Source organism: Hydractinia symbiolongicarpus, chromosome 10 (assembly GCF_029227915.1).
Source record: "Hydractinia symbiolongicarpus strain clone_291-10 chromosome 10, HSymV2.1, whole genome shotgun sequence".
Taxonomy (NCBI): Eukaryota; Metazoa; Cnidaria; class Hydrozoa; order Anthoathecata; family Hydractiniidae; genus Hydractinia; species Hydractinia symbiolongicarpus.
The window spans coordinates 13475465-13490007 of NC_079884.1; positions in this window are offsets into that span (position 1 = coordinate 13475465).

A 14543-nucleotide genomic window follows, 5' to 3' on the forward strand; every position below is an offset into this window, starting at 1 on the left:
CAAAGATCTTTCGTTGCCGGTCTTTTCGGCATGGCTGAAGACTTCCAGACATATCCAAAAATGTTAGATATAACGGCTGCTTTATTTGCTTATTTGTTTTAATATTCTCTGAATAAATATTCGTTACTGGCATATAATGTCTCACCTTTTAGCATTTATCAAAATTGTCATCCGATGCGCGTTTTTAGAGAGTCGATTAAACAAAAAAATGTTTTTGACACTTATAAAATGTTTTTACTGTGTTTATAAAATCAAGACTGTATCGCAGTAATATAAACCTTACTTCTATAATTTCAGGACGAAAATAAACATCAGCTGCTAGAAGTAATACACTCAAATATCCAGCTAGAAAATATAGTAAAAATCATAATATTTTAAGAGTAAAAATCTGGCATTTATTTCTACTTATTTGCATGGGCAAGATGACAGACTCATCGTAGCGCAAATTTACACACTATGACGTCTGATAATCCTTACAAGATCACTCTGCGAAGAAGAGTGATTTGTTCCACTTCTTTACTTCCAACCACAGTGGGAGGGCTAGTCTGTAAGCTGATTAACAAAACATTCCTTCCCCATATCCCATTAAACAAACATTCTTCCGAAACGGTAACTGTAGATAAACAGTAATTTGCGTTCAATTGTTCTTTCTGAGACCGAAACCACTTGATGAAGTCATGATTCGTGCAGTTAGCAACAGGGAGTTATCACTGTTCATATCAAGAAAGACGTCAAAAACAAGAATAATATTTCTTCATCTTCGCTATGTTATACTTAAAGAGTTATTTCATGGTTCTATTGTTCAAACTGTTTTTATTTGATTGTTGAAGAGATGTTACATCATGTAGATATTTTAATACTGCATGTGAAAACTATTGAACTGGTCAGTCAGTAGTCACTTGGTGGAAAATACTTTGCGATGAAGATCTTTGTAATAATACCCGTATTTTTTTATTTCGTGTGTCAAATCACCAAGCTATGCTACGGAACGCACGAAATATACCAAGGATGCATGAAATATCGATGTGGGAAATGCGACGGGTGAATTTCTAGTGATTTATTCATGGGATAACGTCTAGTCTTATGTATGATTTCGCGTGAAAGAACAAAGTAAACGCTTGATTGTTTTAAAATGAAGGTTATTGTGAGAAAATAATACTTTATTGTTACATTTTAGGTGAAGAAAATTTCACAGTGCAGAAAAACGAAATCGTTTTTCCTTTTTTGACAAAATTTTAAAATAAAGTTTCAAACGTTTTAGAATTTTGGGGCAATATCTTTCTGAGCTCCTAAAGGTCCCTAATATTTCATGAAATTAATTTCGCGATTTCTGAAGAAATACGATAAACCGCAAAATCAAAATAAGACTTTAATTTTCATAATTTTTTAACAATTTTCATTCCTTTACAAGGACTATTTGAACCCCCTCCCTCTAAAATTCATTCATAGTCATTTTAAGAAACATGTAAAATAAAACAAACACAAGAAAAGACAATAAAATAAACAACAGAGTAAATAAGTAAATAAGTAAATGAGAAAATAATGGTATTTATTGTTTACATAGAAGTTTCATCAAAAAAGAATTCATGCATTCTGCCAATACAAGAGGTAACTTCGTGAGAAAAACTAAAAAGGCGCCATATGGATTTTTAGCCCTTATACAAACATAAAACAACAAGTGGTTACTATAACACTGCTTCTATTTCAAAACAGACTAAAGTCACCATTATTTCTTTCGTAATGCGTCTTCGTTTCCCTTCTTTAACTAAAACAAAAAAATGCGTAATGAACGCTTTTTATATGTTTGAAAAAAGAATCATGGGAAATTGCAAAGGGTTATGGGATTGTCGAAGATATTTAGTGGGATGATGCTGACGTCATATTTGAGATGATATAAGTGAGGACATATTTCTTGTGAAAACAAGAGAACAATGGGAATGTGTACAGTTAAAAAGTAGCTCGTGTGTGACTTCCTATTTTGAAGCAGGACCATCAAATTCTTTATAAACTTTCGTAAACCTGTTTACTTCAATAAACCTGAGTGGACAACAAAAACTTTGAATTTACGTCAACATTATTAATGGATTTTCTTGGAATAATTTGCACTCACGGAAGGTGTAGATGACGTGAAGAAATTTGACGTAAAATGATTTCTGAATTTCTCAAAATGCAACTGTTGGGAAATAGAATAATTCAAGCAATGATAGGAATGAAAACAAAAGGTTTTGCATCTATATAACTAGAAAATATTTTCAATGAAGAGAGTATAATAATCAAAACAAAAGTATAGGATAGCCGAAAAGGAAGAATGTGTCAGTCATTCCAATCCATTATGCAAAGCAAAAAATCCCCACCTTGCACCAATGCAAATGAAAAAAATAATGTTTTCTTCGCGTCTGGAAATCACCAGGTTATGACAGCTACGATTAGGAATTTATCAACTATTTCATTGTCACGATGACCTTCATGTCAACGGTTGTTGATCTATTTCTTCCTTTCCCTTTACGATTTCTATTGACTCACGTGAGAAATTGTTTGTCACAAAAAAAAACACTTTAATACAAGTTCAGCTTTGAATTTCAGCTATAATTTCTGTTTTCACTTCAAATTAAATTTTAGTCATTTTAAATTATTACCATCATTTCTAAAATCGCACATTTTTATAAGCAAATGATACAAAAAATTAGTTAAAGCTGTTGTGAAAGTTAAGACTCTTTTATATTTGAGTTAGTTGACCCTAAAAAAAAGTGTATCCTGCGATGATTTCAGTGCTTTGATGCCTGACAATAAAATCAGATCACATTAAATAAAAAGGGTTCAAATTTAGCTAATATTATTAAGTCAATCTTTCCGTCCTTTATGACCCCCGCCAATTATCCTTTAAGAAGTGTGGATACTGGAATCCCCAAAGTGCTAAAAATAAACTTTAGTACTGGGGACATAACAATAATAACACACACAGTTGTTCAGATTTAATTCTAATGACGCAGCTATTACCAAGCACAATTTAGTTGGGACATAAAAAAGAGGCATACTGCTGATGTTGGCACACAAAAGAGTGTCAAACCATTATGCACACATGTTTTTCCAGAAGCAGGAAGATAACGGCTATTTTTAAAAATGGCGACCAGAGCAGCCATGAGACCATTAAACTTTCGTAATATGCGCTTGTTTACTAAAAAAGATCGTATTACTTTTTAAGGGCTTATCGTATGGAATGAAAATGCGGTGTAGATGTTAATAAGTAGGTAAACAAGCCAGCAGACAAACAAAATGTACGCGTAAATAGCTTATAGAATGTGATTTTTAAAGTTCTTGAAAAGTAGATTTATAGCTAAAGGTACACTTTCCTTATGTTGTTTCAGATCTTAAGATCGTGCATAGCATTAATAGAGGAGGGTATAGTGACGGAACGCATGAAAGGGCTTCATAGGAGGAGTTAATAGGAGGAGTAGATGGGGGAGTGGGGGTGGAAAGGGGAGGGACGAAAACGAAGATATTGCGACGTATCTGTATGAAATTGGAGAGAATTTTGTACTAACGAAACAAGAAATACAAATGGAAGTAAATCAATTTTTTTTTTTTTTTGAAAAGTTAATTTATCGAAAAACAACTATTTGGTTTTTATTCGACGTTTCCTCTGTGAAACAAAGATTGTATTTGGGATCTTAGACGGGTGAATTGCCGTGGATTTATATGGGCTTACGACCAGTTGCGTATACTTTCTTTATTTTAAAGTTAAACGCATCTATTTCTGACTACTGGATAGCTACTAACGTGTTAGAGATATTGAGAATCAACTTTGTCAAATCACGTTACCTTTTTAGAATGAAGAATGATAAAATACGTCATGGAAAGTTTGGTCACATCAGCTATCTTTAATTTGTTATATAATTCGTTGTGTAATGATAGTAAAAATACAATGTCTATTATGAGCTTACAGTTTTTTTTCATGGATATAACATAAAAGAAATTAACTTTAAGAATGTTGTGTATGGTCTTATTCTTGCTTACTTGCATACTTGGAATAGTGTTGCTATATTTTGTGCAGCCTCGCACAAACCCACGATTGAGTTTTCGCAAGCCTTCAGCTCCTGTTTTTTTGTAAGATCGTATTGCATCAGCATTGTTTTGTTTTTGTTTTTTTGGTATTTTCAACTTATTTACAACACTTTAAAACTTAGCCTTGAGGTCAACTCCTTATGTTGAACAAAGAATTCAAAAAAGACTAAACAATAAGAAATAACCGCAAGAGGAGTGCTGAAGTGTACAAATACAACACCACAAAAAACTTCTCTTCAAAAGTTTGTTACTTTCAACGCGTTTTACGCCATAATTACTTACCACAACGAACGTAAATGGACAACACCGATTAATTAAATCGAAAACAACAAAAAATTAATTCCTCTTTGTGTGCCTCTAGAGTTTTAATGACAACCCGGTGCGAAATAAAACCTAAAATTGCAGTCATATATTGTGGGCTTGCTTAATCAAACAAAATGCTTGTAGTTATTCACATACAACATGTCATATGCAGAAAAATAAACCACGCAGCTAATAACATACTTTGAATATTACTTGGTAATTCAAACTGCAACGTGTATATTATTAGTAACAGAGATAGCATACATAACTGCGAACTCCAAACTATCCAAACTAACTATCCAATCAAAGCCAAACTCTTATAAAAATGTCCTATATAGTGCATATCTGCAGTACGGTGTTATGTAGCAGAGACATTCATCTGCTCCAGTGGAAATATATATTTATAGCATTTTAATTTAAATTATAATAATAATTTGAACAACAAATATAAAATGAAACAATGATTCTTATTTCACCATTTAAATAATGCAAATTATTTTTCAAGAATTTTAAGTCTTTTTTACTAAGTTCTTTATAACTGATTAAATTTTCTCATCAATTTCAAAGCTAAACTTCTATATCCTGTTTGTGAAACTTAAAGTTGCTAAAAAACAAACCTGAAAAATCAAATGGTTTGTGGAACTTACGTAGACCTTGTGTGCAGCAAATATCTGCCTATAATCAAAACTTTTGTTTACTTCTCGTGTGGTAAAAGATGTTAACCTGTGAGATTGTATTTTTACCGCCAGTAGTTGATACTGGTACAAGAATGAGGAATTTATATTTTTCTGAATAATAACTTTAAAATCCACTCCGGAATTTTTTTTTTCAAATTACTTTTTCAATTACTATTTCAATTTGAATTCCAAAAGTAAATTGCACAGTTTTGTTTACATCAAAATTACGATTTTTGGTTTTATGATTCATGATCAAGTCATTTATACCTTAATTTGTTTCAAGCCATTTTTAATATCTAATACAACATTTTTCTAGTGGCTCATTATAGTTAGAGAAACAGACAACAACAACTTTCGCGCCTGATGCAGTTCGGTTTGTAAAAAAGCGCGCGAATTGTGTAACTGTTTTAATGTTTTGTATGGAAATCTACCACTGGATCACAAAAAAGTAAATAACATACAGAGTCACTTGCTTTTTGTAAAAAAATTCCTTTATAAGGCGCAATATAGTTCTTGATTTAAATTTCAAAATTGTTTTTTCTGTTGATTGTGGAAAATTACAGGGTTCTCCTATCTTTCCTTATAAATTCAAACTTAATAGAATAGAATAGTGGGTGGGTGGGTTGTACAAGTAAGGCTTATAAACCATTAAAAGATTTAAAATATTAATGAGAAAATTTGCTATTTGATATGGCAAGAAACGTTATTTCACATCATAGCCTTATTTTATTGTCCCTGATTAAAGATTACAGTTGAAAAACATTATTAGATAAGACTTCTCACACTTTTCAGTCTGAAGTAAAATGATAAGAACTTGATCACATTGACAGTGTCAGAATTATTGTCAAAATCGAATAAGAGAGAACATTAGTCGATATCAAAAATGTAGATTTTGTTATCTTCAAGTCTTGTTGTCGTTTTTGGGAGATTTTTTAATAAAAAGCACAATGTGAATTCATCTAAGGCACTTCTTTGTTTTTTATCAATGCATTGAAATACATTTAAGATACGTATCTCGTGATTTTTTTAAAAAAAGTCACATAAAGCCTAGATTGTTCACAATTCGGTCAGATTTGTTTTTATGACAAAAACATGCAACGAGAAATAATGCTCTACATATTGCAAAAATTAGCTTATGGTATGAAAGTTGAAAAAAATAATTTCTCCCTTCACAAAGCAAAAAATAAAATTAAAAAATAAACATTGTAACTAATCACTTAAAAATATAAAATAAAGACACAAATATATCATACATTGATAATACCTACGAGATAGGGTCAACTTTTTTGCGTCGAAATTTCAGCCTTTCACTCTCCAGCTTAGCATACACAACACTATCGACCTTACTATTTTGGAAAGTTTAAAAACCGCAGTCAAACTACGCACCTTGCCAACAACTTCAACATTTTTTTCTAATTACCCCGACATCTCTTAATGTGCCAAATCTATATTTTATGAGCTCCTTTAGGATAGAAACACTTCTTTTGATGTTAAGATTCATGAACTATCTATGGATATTAAAAAGATATTACGTGTTCAATTTTAGTCAGTTAAATCTATGATTTGAGTGCGTTTTGCGCAATGTATTTCAAAATTATAACTGATAATGAATGTCGTTATTGCTAGTTATATCTAAAGGTCATGGAATAGGTCTGCAATCAAGTAGGAAAATTCAACATTTGGAAATTTTATGTCTGCGACTGCCATCAAACGCATCTGAGAAAGTAGAAATATTTTGTTTCTTTACGTCTCTTACATGATGTGTCCCTTATAAGAGAACACAGACTGAACCGGTTTCTCAGATTTTTTAATAGTGTATTTGAAGGAAGCAAAACTCGTAACACTATTGCCCACCCACAACTCAGAAATACCATATTGCTGTAATGAGACTGCTTCTCACATTTTGGGAGCCTCACACCGGCGCTGGATAATATGGAGGTAACTCTAAGATTATGTCTATTAGACGTTGAACAGGATAAACATTTCAAATGCATTTTGTTAACCAAGAAAGTGGGCTAAAAATCAGTGAAATGCTTTAGCTATTTTGGGTAATTCACTTCTTTTTTACTCGCTTCCTTGATCAATAAGGTAACAGCTTTTTGAAGTTCATTTACAGTTTTTTTCTTAAGTTTTCTTGCTTCTCTCCTCACGTTGTACAAGTTTACCAATGGAATGTAAATGGATTTTTAATTTGTTCTATCACCAAGAACTCTTGAAGGTTTATTTGGAGTTGTGGTCGAGGAAGGTTTTAATCTGCCAAAATGTTTGTTTCTCCTCAAACCGTCTGACGTCAAGGAGATTAATTAATATAAATTCACGTGCTGATTTGAAAAGAAAACAAAAAATCGTTACTTCTATTCTATAGATTGACATCATGATATTTTCTGATTAAGAACACGACGTTTAAGAATGTAGCTCTTTCTCTTGTGCATTTTTTTTTAAAGTAGAAGATCCTTCTTCGGTTCAGAACTGGAAAAAAAAGACTAACCAAGTGACTATATTTAAAGAATTATGCAACATTCTGTCTTTTTGATAAACGAGGACCAAATTAAGGTTTATTTTTGTTTTATTTCAATGAATCTTCACATTATACTTAGGATGTTTTAAAATCTTTCTCAATAATACTGCTATAAGAATCTCAAAAAGTAAAGCATAATCGCTACAAAGAAAGTTTTGTTTCTTCTTAACATTATGATTAATTTAGATCACTTACAAGAATGTATGAACATAAAAATCTTGAACGTAACATTAACCATAAAAATTACTACGATGAAGTTGAAGAAAAGGAAATCAAAGACAATCGGATAAAAATAAAAGAAAGTTGCATCGATAAATAGTTGACAGGAAACATTTTTTAAAACCGGCTTAAATTACATGTTAGGCGAAAATTTAGGGATGGCGGAAATAAGGACAGCGTAAAAGGGGCGGTGTTGTTTTACGGGCGGCAAATTAAAGCCTGACAAAGTAGTTATTTATTTCTCTTTTGTTTTAAAATTTCGAAATTTTAAAGTAGCTAATTAAATTTCTTTTTAAAAAAAGTTAAACTTTTCTGTTTCACGTTCACGAACTATGTAATCGTAATGTATCATGACATAAAAAAATGAGAAAAAGGTGTGGTACCATTGACGAAATGATTATAATGACGTCCATCAAATAAATTTGACAATAATATAACGTTTCCATGAAGACTTCACGCAATGAATCGGGGTGAGAAAAAATGTAGAAACAAGAGCACGTAAAATTAGACAGTGATATTTGAAGTAAAAATTTAGTAAATTAAATGTTTCCTTGCAAGAAAAGTGAAGAAAGTATGAAAAATAGGTGTGGCATGTATTTCTGCATTAAACCGCTAAGCGGTATTATTTGGTTGCATTAATTTTAAGTCAACCTCGATTCCAAGGTCTGTTGTGATCTTCGTGATAAGAAAATGGAACTCGTTATACTTAAAAACACTTTAAGATCGCGAAGGCTAACCAACGATCAAACATGACAGATTTTTTTTTTAATTTGTAGAGTATCTTATGACACAATGGCTACACATTTCTGGGTTTGTTTTTTCTATTTTTTTCATGGTCTTTTAAAAATGGCTAGTTCTTATAGCCTGTGGAAAACGTGATTTAAAAAAATTGGAAGAAAGAGCGTGGGGATGAGGTTGATTCATCCAGGGGCATAGTCTACATACATAAACATGAACATTCTCCCTTTTCGTACATATATTTTCCTTTTTTAAGTTTTCATAAAATAGATTCATTAAATAATTTGCTGCGAAACGTTTACACTAAATTTTTCGCTCATGACCACCTTTACGTAGGAAAATTAGTAATACTTTACGCCCTTCTCACACTTCAATTTTTCAAAAACCCTAGTCTAGAATTTAAAGATATAGTTTAAAAGAACAATCTTATTGGATCAACTCCGAACATGTTTTTATAATGTCATAAATTACGAGGAAACTCAAAATCATTAAAAACAAAACGCAAAAGAAAAGCATTCAAGGTATTGCAACATATCGATATAGCTAACGATGATGCACCCATCAAAGCACCACGTCAGAGAACACGCGCTAGACGCATTAGCCGCGCTTAAGGAACACATTAGTAGAACTAAGTATTCCCTTCCATTCATATCTTATGACGCTTTCTGCTTTTATTATAAGAAACTTTGGCACTGGATATATTTCAGAAGGATTTTTAACTTCTGCCGCCACCTTAATACTTGGCTCTAATTGATTCTTAATGAGTTATTTTAATTGAATTACCATTAAGTGAAGTAAAACAAAGAGGCATATACATGTACTTGAGAAATTCATTTAAGTTCCCCTTTTCTTGCAAATGAGAATTGTTCTGTAGTATACTCGCTTAAGTGGTACCTTGAATAAAATGGACTTCTGTTAATTTAAACCAAATTCCTCGTCCTTGAACTTCTTTTTAAGTTCAACTTCGCTTGAATAGAAGCCTGGATATGTGGGACATTTACATAGAGCAAAATACACTTGGCGTGGGAGTGGGACTTGAAGAAACTTTAAAGAAAGGAGAGAAAAAGTATATTGAAAACCAATAGAAAACTGAAGAATCTTGTGTTTGTGTGTGAATTGATCGCAGGATGATGGCGGGACTTCGTAAGTTGGCGGTAAACAAAAATTAACTGCAAAAACTCTCGGCAAGTAGGATATTTTCAACTTTTTTTTCAAAGTCCTTCTTACAACAAAATTGATGGAGACATTCACTAAGTGGGACTGTTTTTTCCGGTCCTTTGAGAGTTCCAATTAATGCAGGGATAATGTAGCACCCACACTTTAAACTGTCTACAGCAGAACGTCTGGTATACCATAAAATCTAGTTAAAGCAGGAAGCAAAGTGAATAAGTTACAATGCACCCATGACAATCTGTAGGACCTATGAACCTACTCCTACCTGCTATTTAAAGGTCGGTTTCCATTAGCACAAAAGGTGTCGTGCAACAATCGCCGCTACGACTTTATTGGAAACACGTGTTGTACAACAAAGCACCGCAAGAGATGTTTCTCAACAAATGTGTAGATGAAATTTTTTCTATCTCTGCAACAGTTGTGCAACAACTATTATATAACAATTACCGACTTTAATGGAAATCAACCTTTAGCTAATCAATACTGTTTGTCAGCACAGAAGAAGGCACGAAAAGCTGCTATTGCCCATCTATTTCTTGTTCAGGATTGTAGCTTGCTTCTTTCTCATAGAAGTATTCTTCTTTTACTCTTTTTTGTCTAAGTGCGAACGCGCTAATAAAAAACTCCTAAGCATTTTGCGCTGTAGCGAAAAAAAACAGTCAAGTGGAAGCCAGCCTTTACTGTACGTTCAGAGGCTTAATACTTCTCTGCGTTAATCTTTATTCTATTTTATTTTATTAAAGAGAAAGTAAATACTTTTCAGATATTTAGAGTGGTTTTTTGTCTAGATAACAGCGCACAAAGATCCTATAGGTATCTATCTGAAAACTAAGTATGAAAGGCTCATATTCGTCGCAAAACTTTACCGAGAGCCTAGACATTTAGGAATTAAAAAGAAATAGCCATGAAAGTAAAGTAAAGCCATAATATCAACACTTTGAAAATCAATTTTCTCTGCGTGTGTGTACCACAGGTGCGACAAGATCACTGCTAGTCATATTGTTAAAACGACAACCTCACTTTCAATTATCCGATATCGAAAAGATTTCTCATGCATTCAAAAACATCAACACTAAGCTGTGTACGCTAAAGTTAAACGTTAAAAAAAGAAGAAATAGTTTTGGGTAGAAGCTTATGTCTAACAGAGACACTCATAACTCGGAAATTACCAAAAGCAGTTTGATTAAAGCACGGAAGAACAGCTTTTAACTTTGAGTTACAAGTGTCATTCATAACCAGGAAGCTTTTCTCTGAACACAACAACAAATTTTGTACATTTATGACAAACTGTGTAATATAGTAGTTTGTTTAGCAATCAGAGAATGACAATGATGGTTGAGATAAAAACAACAGAATATCTTACTTGTTCAGTGTAAACCAAATAAATGTGTCGCAGTATGAAAATATCCCCAGTCGTAAACCAATAGTACACGTTCTGTTTAAAAGTGCAATCCGTCAATGTCTCCCTTTGATGCTTGAAGGACGAAGAGCGTTGTGGAACTGACGGTACAAGGATGAAAACAGAATATAAAAGCACAAAGACACCTCATTAAAACGCCTCTTCCCCAAAAATAATTAAAAGAGGAACGCCTTCATAAAATACCACTTGTTTGCTAAAAGGAGGCCAAAACACGTATTTAAAACAACTTTGCTCTTCGGAACGGAAACCAGAGAAAACTACGCTATTGTTCCTTCCTGTTTAAGGATTCTGCTAAGTTTGAATAAAGATATATTTAAAATTGGCATTATATCTTCGATATTTTCTAATTAAAATCCCACCGCAGTATTACACCACAATCTCGTTAGATAAACCAATCCAATTATCTGTCCTGAAAGGTAATCGCAACAAGATGCTATATTAGGAGAAAACGCACACCCAGAGGATGCTTTGCTGGAGCTTTCTTAACCAAAGGTGGTGCAAGATCATTGTGAAGTGTTTTTGCTTTAATAGAAGAGGAAGAATTCGGTGACAAGAATAACAAATAAATCTAGAGTGATACAATACACAATACAAAGGAAAACAACTTCGTCGTAAACAACAACAACAATAATGACGACAAAAATCGTGCCGAGAACTGAAACGACGACGATGACAATAACATTAACGACGACATCAATAACAGCATAAAACAACGGTGCTTAAACGACGACAAAGAAAACAACGACAACAACAACGACATAGACGACGGCGAAAATAGACAACGACAATAACGACGACAAAAATGGCGACGACAACGACGATAACAGCCTGACTTTCGGATACAAATACCTAAAAGCAATAGCTACTCTTGGTCATTCTTACCGAGTTTTAATTCATCAGAATGCTAAATATAAATCTTACGGTAAAAGGATGTAATATGACGTCGTAATCCAATAGGCATATAAAGACATGTTGTTATTTGATAGGGCTTAAGAGCTTCGACGTTACCTACGTGGCGACTAAAGAACGTCTTATCAGACAGGACTAAGTATGTTTTTTAATGTTTTTTCGGAACAAAAAACCCTACAGTTCGCAACCCTCCGACAAAATACTGTCCGAAACGGACTAATTTCCCTAACGAGCTTTAAGAATTTTATTTCCTTAAATAACCAATTTAGAATACTTCGAGACCTAATAATTGGGCACGAATCAAAACTACGAAACACGGAATTCTTTTACGAAAGTTTTACCTTTCATTGAACACAAGTGCTGTACACAGCCTTTAAAATTTTAGAAATTTTCCTTCCTTAAATGCAACCTGGACCTCATGCCTTCTCTCTTAAGCAAGGATCACAATAGGAGTTAAAGGTTGTTTCTAATTGACATTACAATGTTGGACAGATTCTCACAAACACGTGGGATTTCAAAAACACAAGGATAATATATCATGTTGTTTAAAACCATCAGTTAATTTTCAATATATTCTACGTGGGTAGAATTGGCACACAATCAAAAAAAGACGAACCAATATCCTGTCAACACTGTATACTAAACTCAGCTTTGCTATTAGTATTACGCATGCGCATAACGCAGCTTGTGAGTAAGACGACATATTTTGTTTATTTATTTTTTAACGTAAACAAGTTTGTTAGCACTTAGTCTGTGTCTTAAAGCCATCTTAATCCATCTTAAGCTGTATTTGCCAGTTAATGGTAGAGTATTTAATATTTCATAGTATTTAATTTTTTTTTCCTTCAAAGGGAGTGTTTAGATTTTTCTTTCCAGAGAGTATGGTTATCTTGACAGCATACAAAAGGTTTAAGTAGCTACCATAGTAAAATTAGGAATTTTTTTAAAAACTAACCTTCTGCGTAAAAAAAATAAAGTGGATTTCATACGAAGGAGCTTGGAAAGTTGTCTATAAATCTTTTTATTTTTTAAAAAAAATCTTTATTGGTTTGCTAGATATAAGTCATAACAAATTAGCTAACAATGCTGAATTATGGCATCCTTGATTAGAATAATCAGAAACAATTGCAGGTTTGGATGATAATCAAAGTAACCAAGTTTTATTATTCGTGTAAATATGTCCAAAATATCAAACTGGATAGGTGAAAACATATTTCCGTCACCACATACCTTGATAAACCCTCAAAACAGCACCTCATTTACTTCTAATACGTGATGTCTTTAAAACCTATCGAGATTTTTTAAAAAAAATATAAGGTTCGATAGACAACTTTTCAAGCACTTCATATGAAATCAACTTATGTTTTTGCGGGGAGGGTAAGCTTTAAGACAAAAAGACTGAAAACGAGGTTGGCCAATTAATGTTTTAACGAATCTTTTTAAAGAACTGACATCTATTAGTTATCTTTTTTTAACAACTTCTCTAGAAAATTCATCTTTTAAGACAGAAAACATCTTGTAGGGTTTTCACTTGAACTGCAAACCCTTATTGCATAAATTTTTATCGTATGAAAACACATTGGCCTATATGGTACCCTTGACTCAACTTCGTATTAGATAGAAACCCGCTACTGTTCCTAATAAAACTATTTAAAATGGTCGCACATGGTATATCAACAATGGTATTTTTACATAAAAGGAGGCTAATAAGATGATGAAAAACATATACGGGACTCTATGAAGCAAATAAAACTGCTCATACGTTGACGGAACAATTAAAACAGTTCTCTAAAACAGGTGAACGCTGACAGAAATTTGACGGTAAAAAAACATTAAGTACTAAGTCACAAGTTACTTACCCTTCTTGAACACTACATAACTCACTGTTAACATCTTGCTACTCAAAGAGCTTATGTTATGAATCGAAAGAAAATATATATTTTTATTACCAGACAGCAAATAACAACGCTTTCGACGTTAATTATTCCACACCGTTGATGTCGTCATCAAAAGCAAAGTATGTTGTATCGTCACAAAATAGTTTCTTCAAGTAGCGGATATATCGTCACGTTTCTTGTAATTGTTTAGTTTAAAACTTTTGAAATACTAAAAATCCACTCTTAAACTCGATTGGAAATGACCTGCTCCTCTAATTTGGACAAGGTCAGCAATGACCCGTCGATACACACAAGAATTTTTTTAGAACTTTGTTTACTCGTTGTCTCTCATTATTACCGCTACTTCGAACTTATATACAGGACGTATATTTTTAACAAATATTATACTGTATACCTATAATAAAGGATAAATTCAGAGTAATAATAATATTAGTTGTAAAAATAAAAATAATACTTGAATACTCGACTAAATCGCAACTTTTTTAATGTTAAATTAAAAATAGTAAAACTTATTTAAACGGAGGGCTTTACTTTCAATTAGATACATTGCGAAGATGGTGTAGTGATCACGTATTGGTAGCGCATTCGGCTTCTAATCATAAAGTTACGAGTTCGAGTCCCCACTC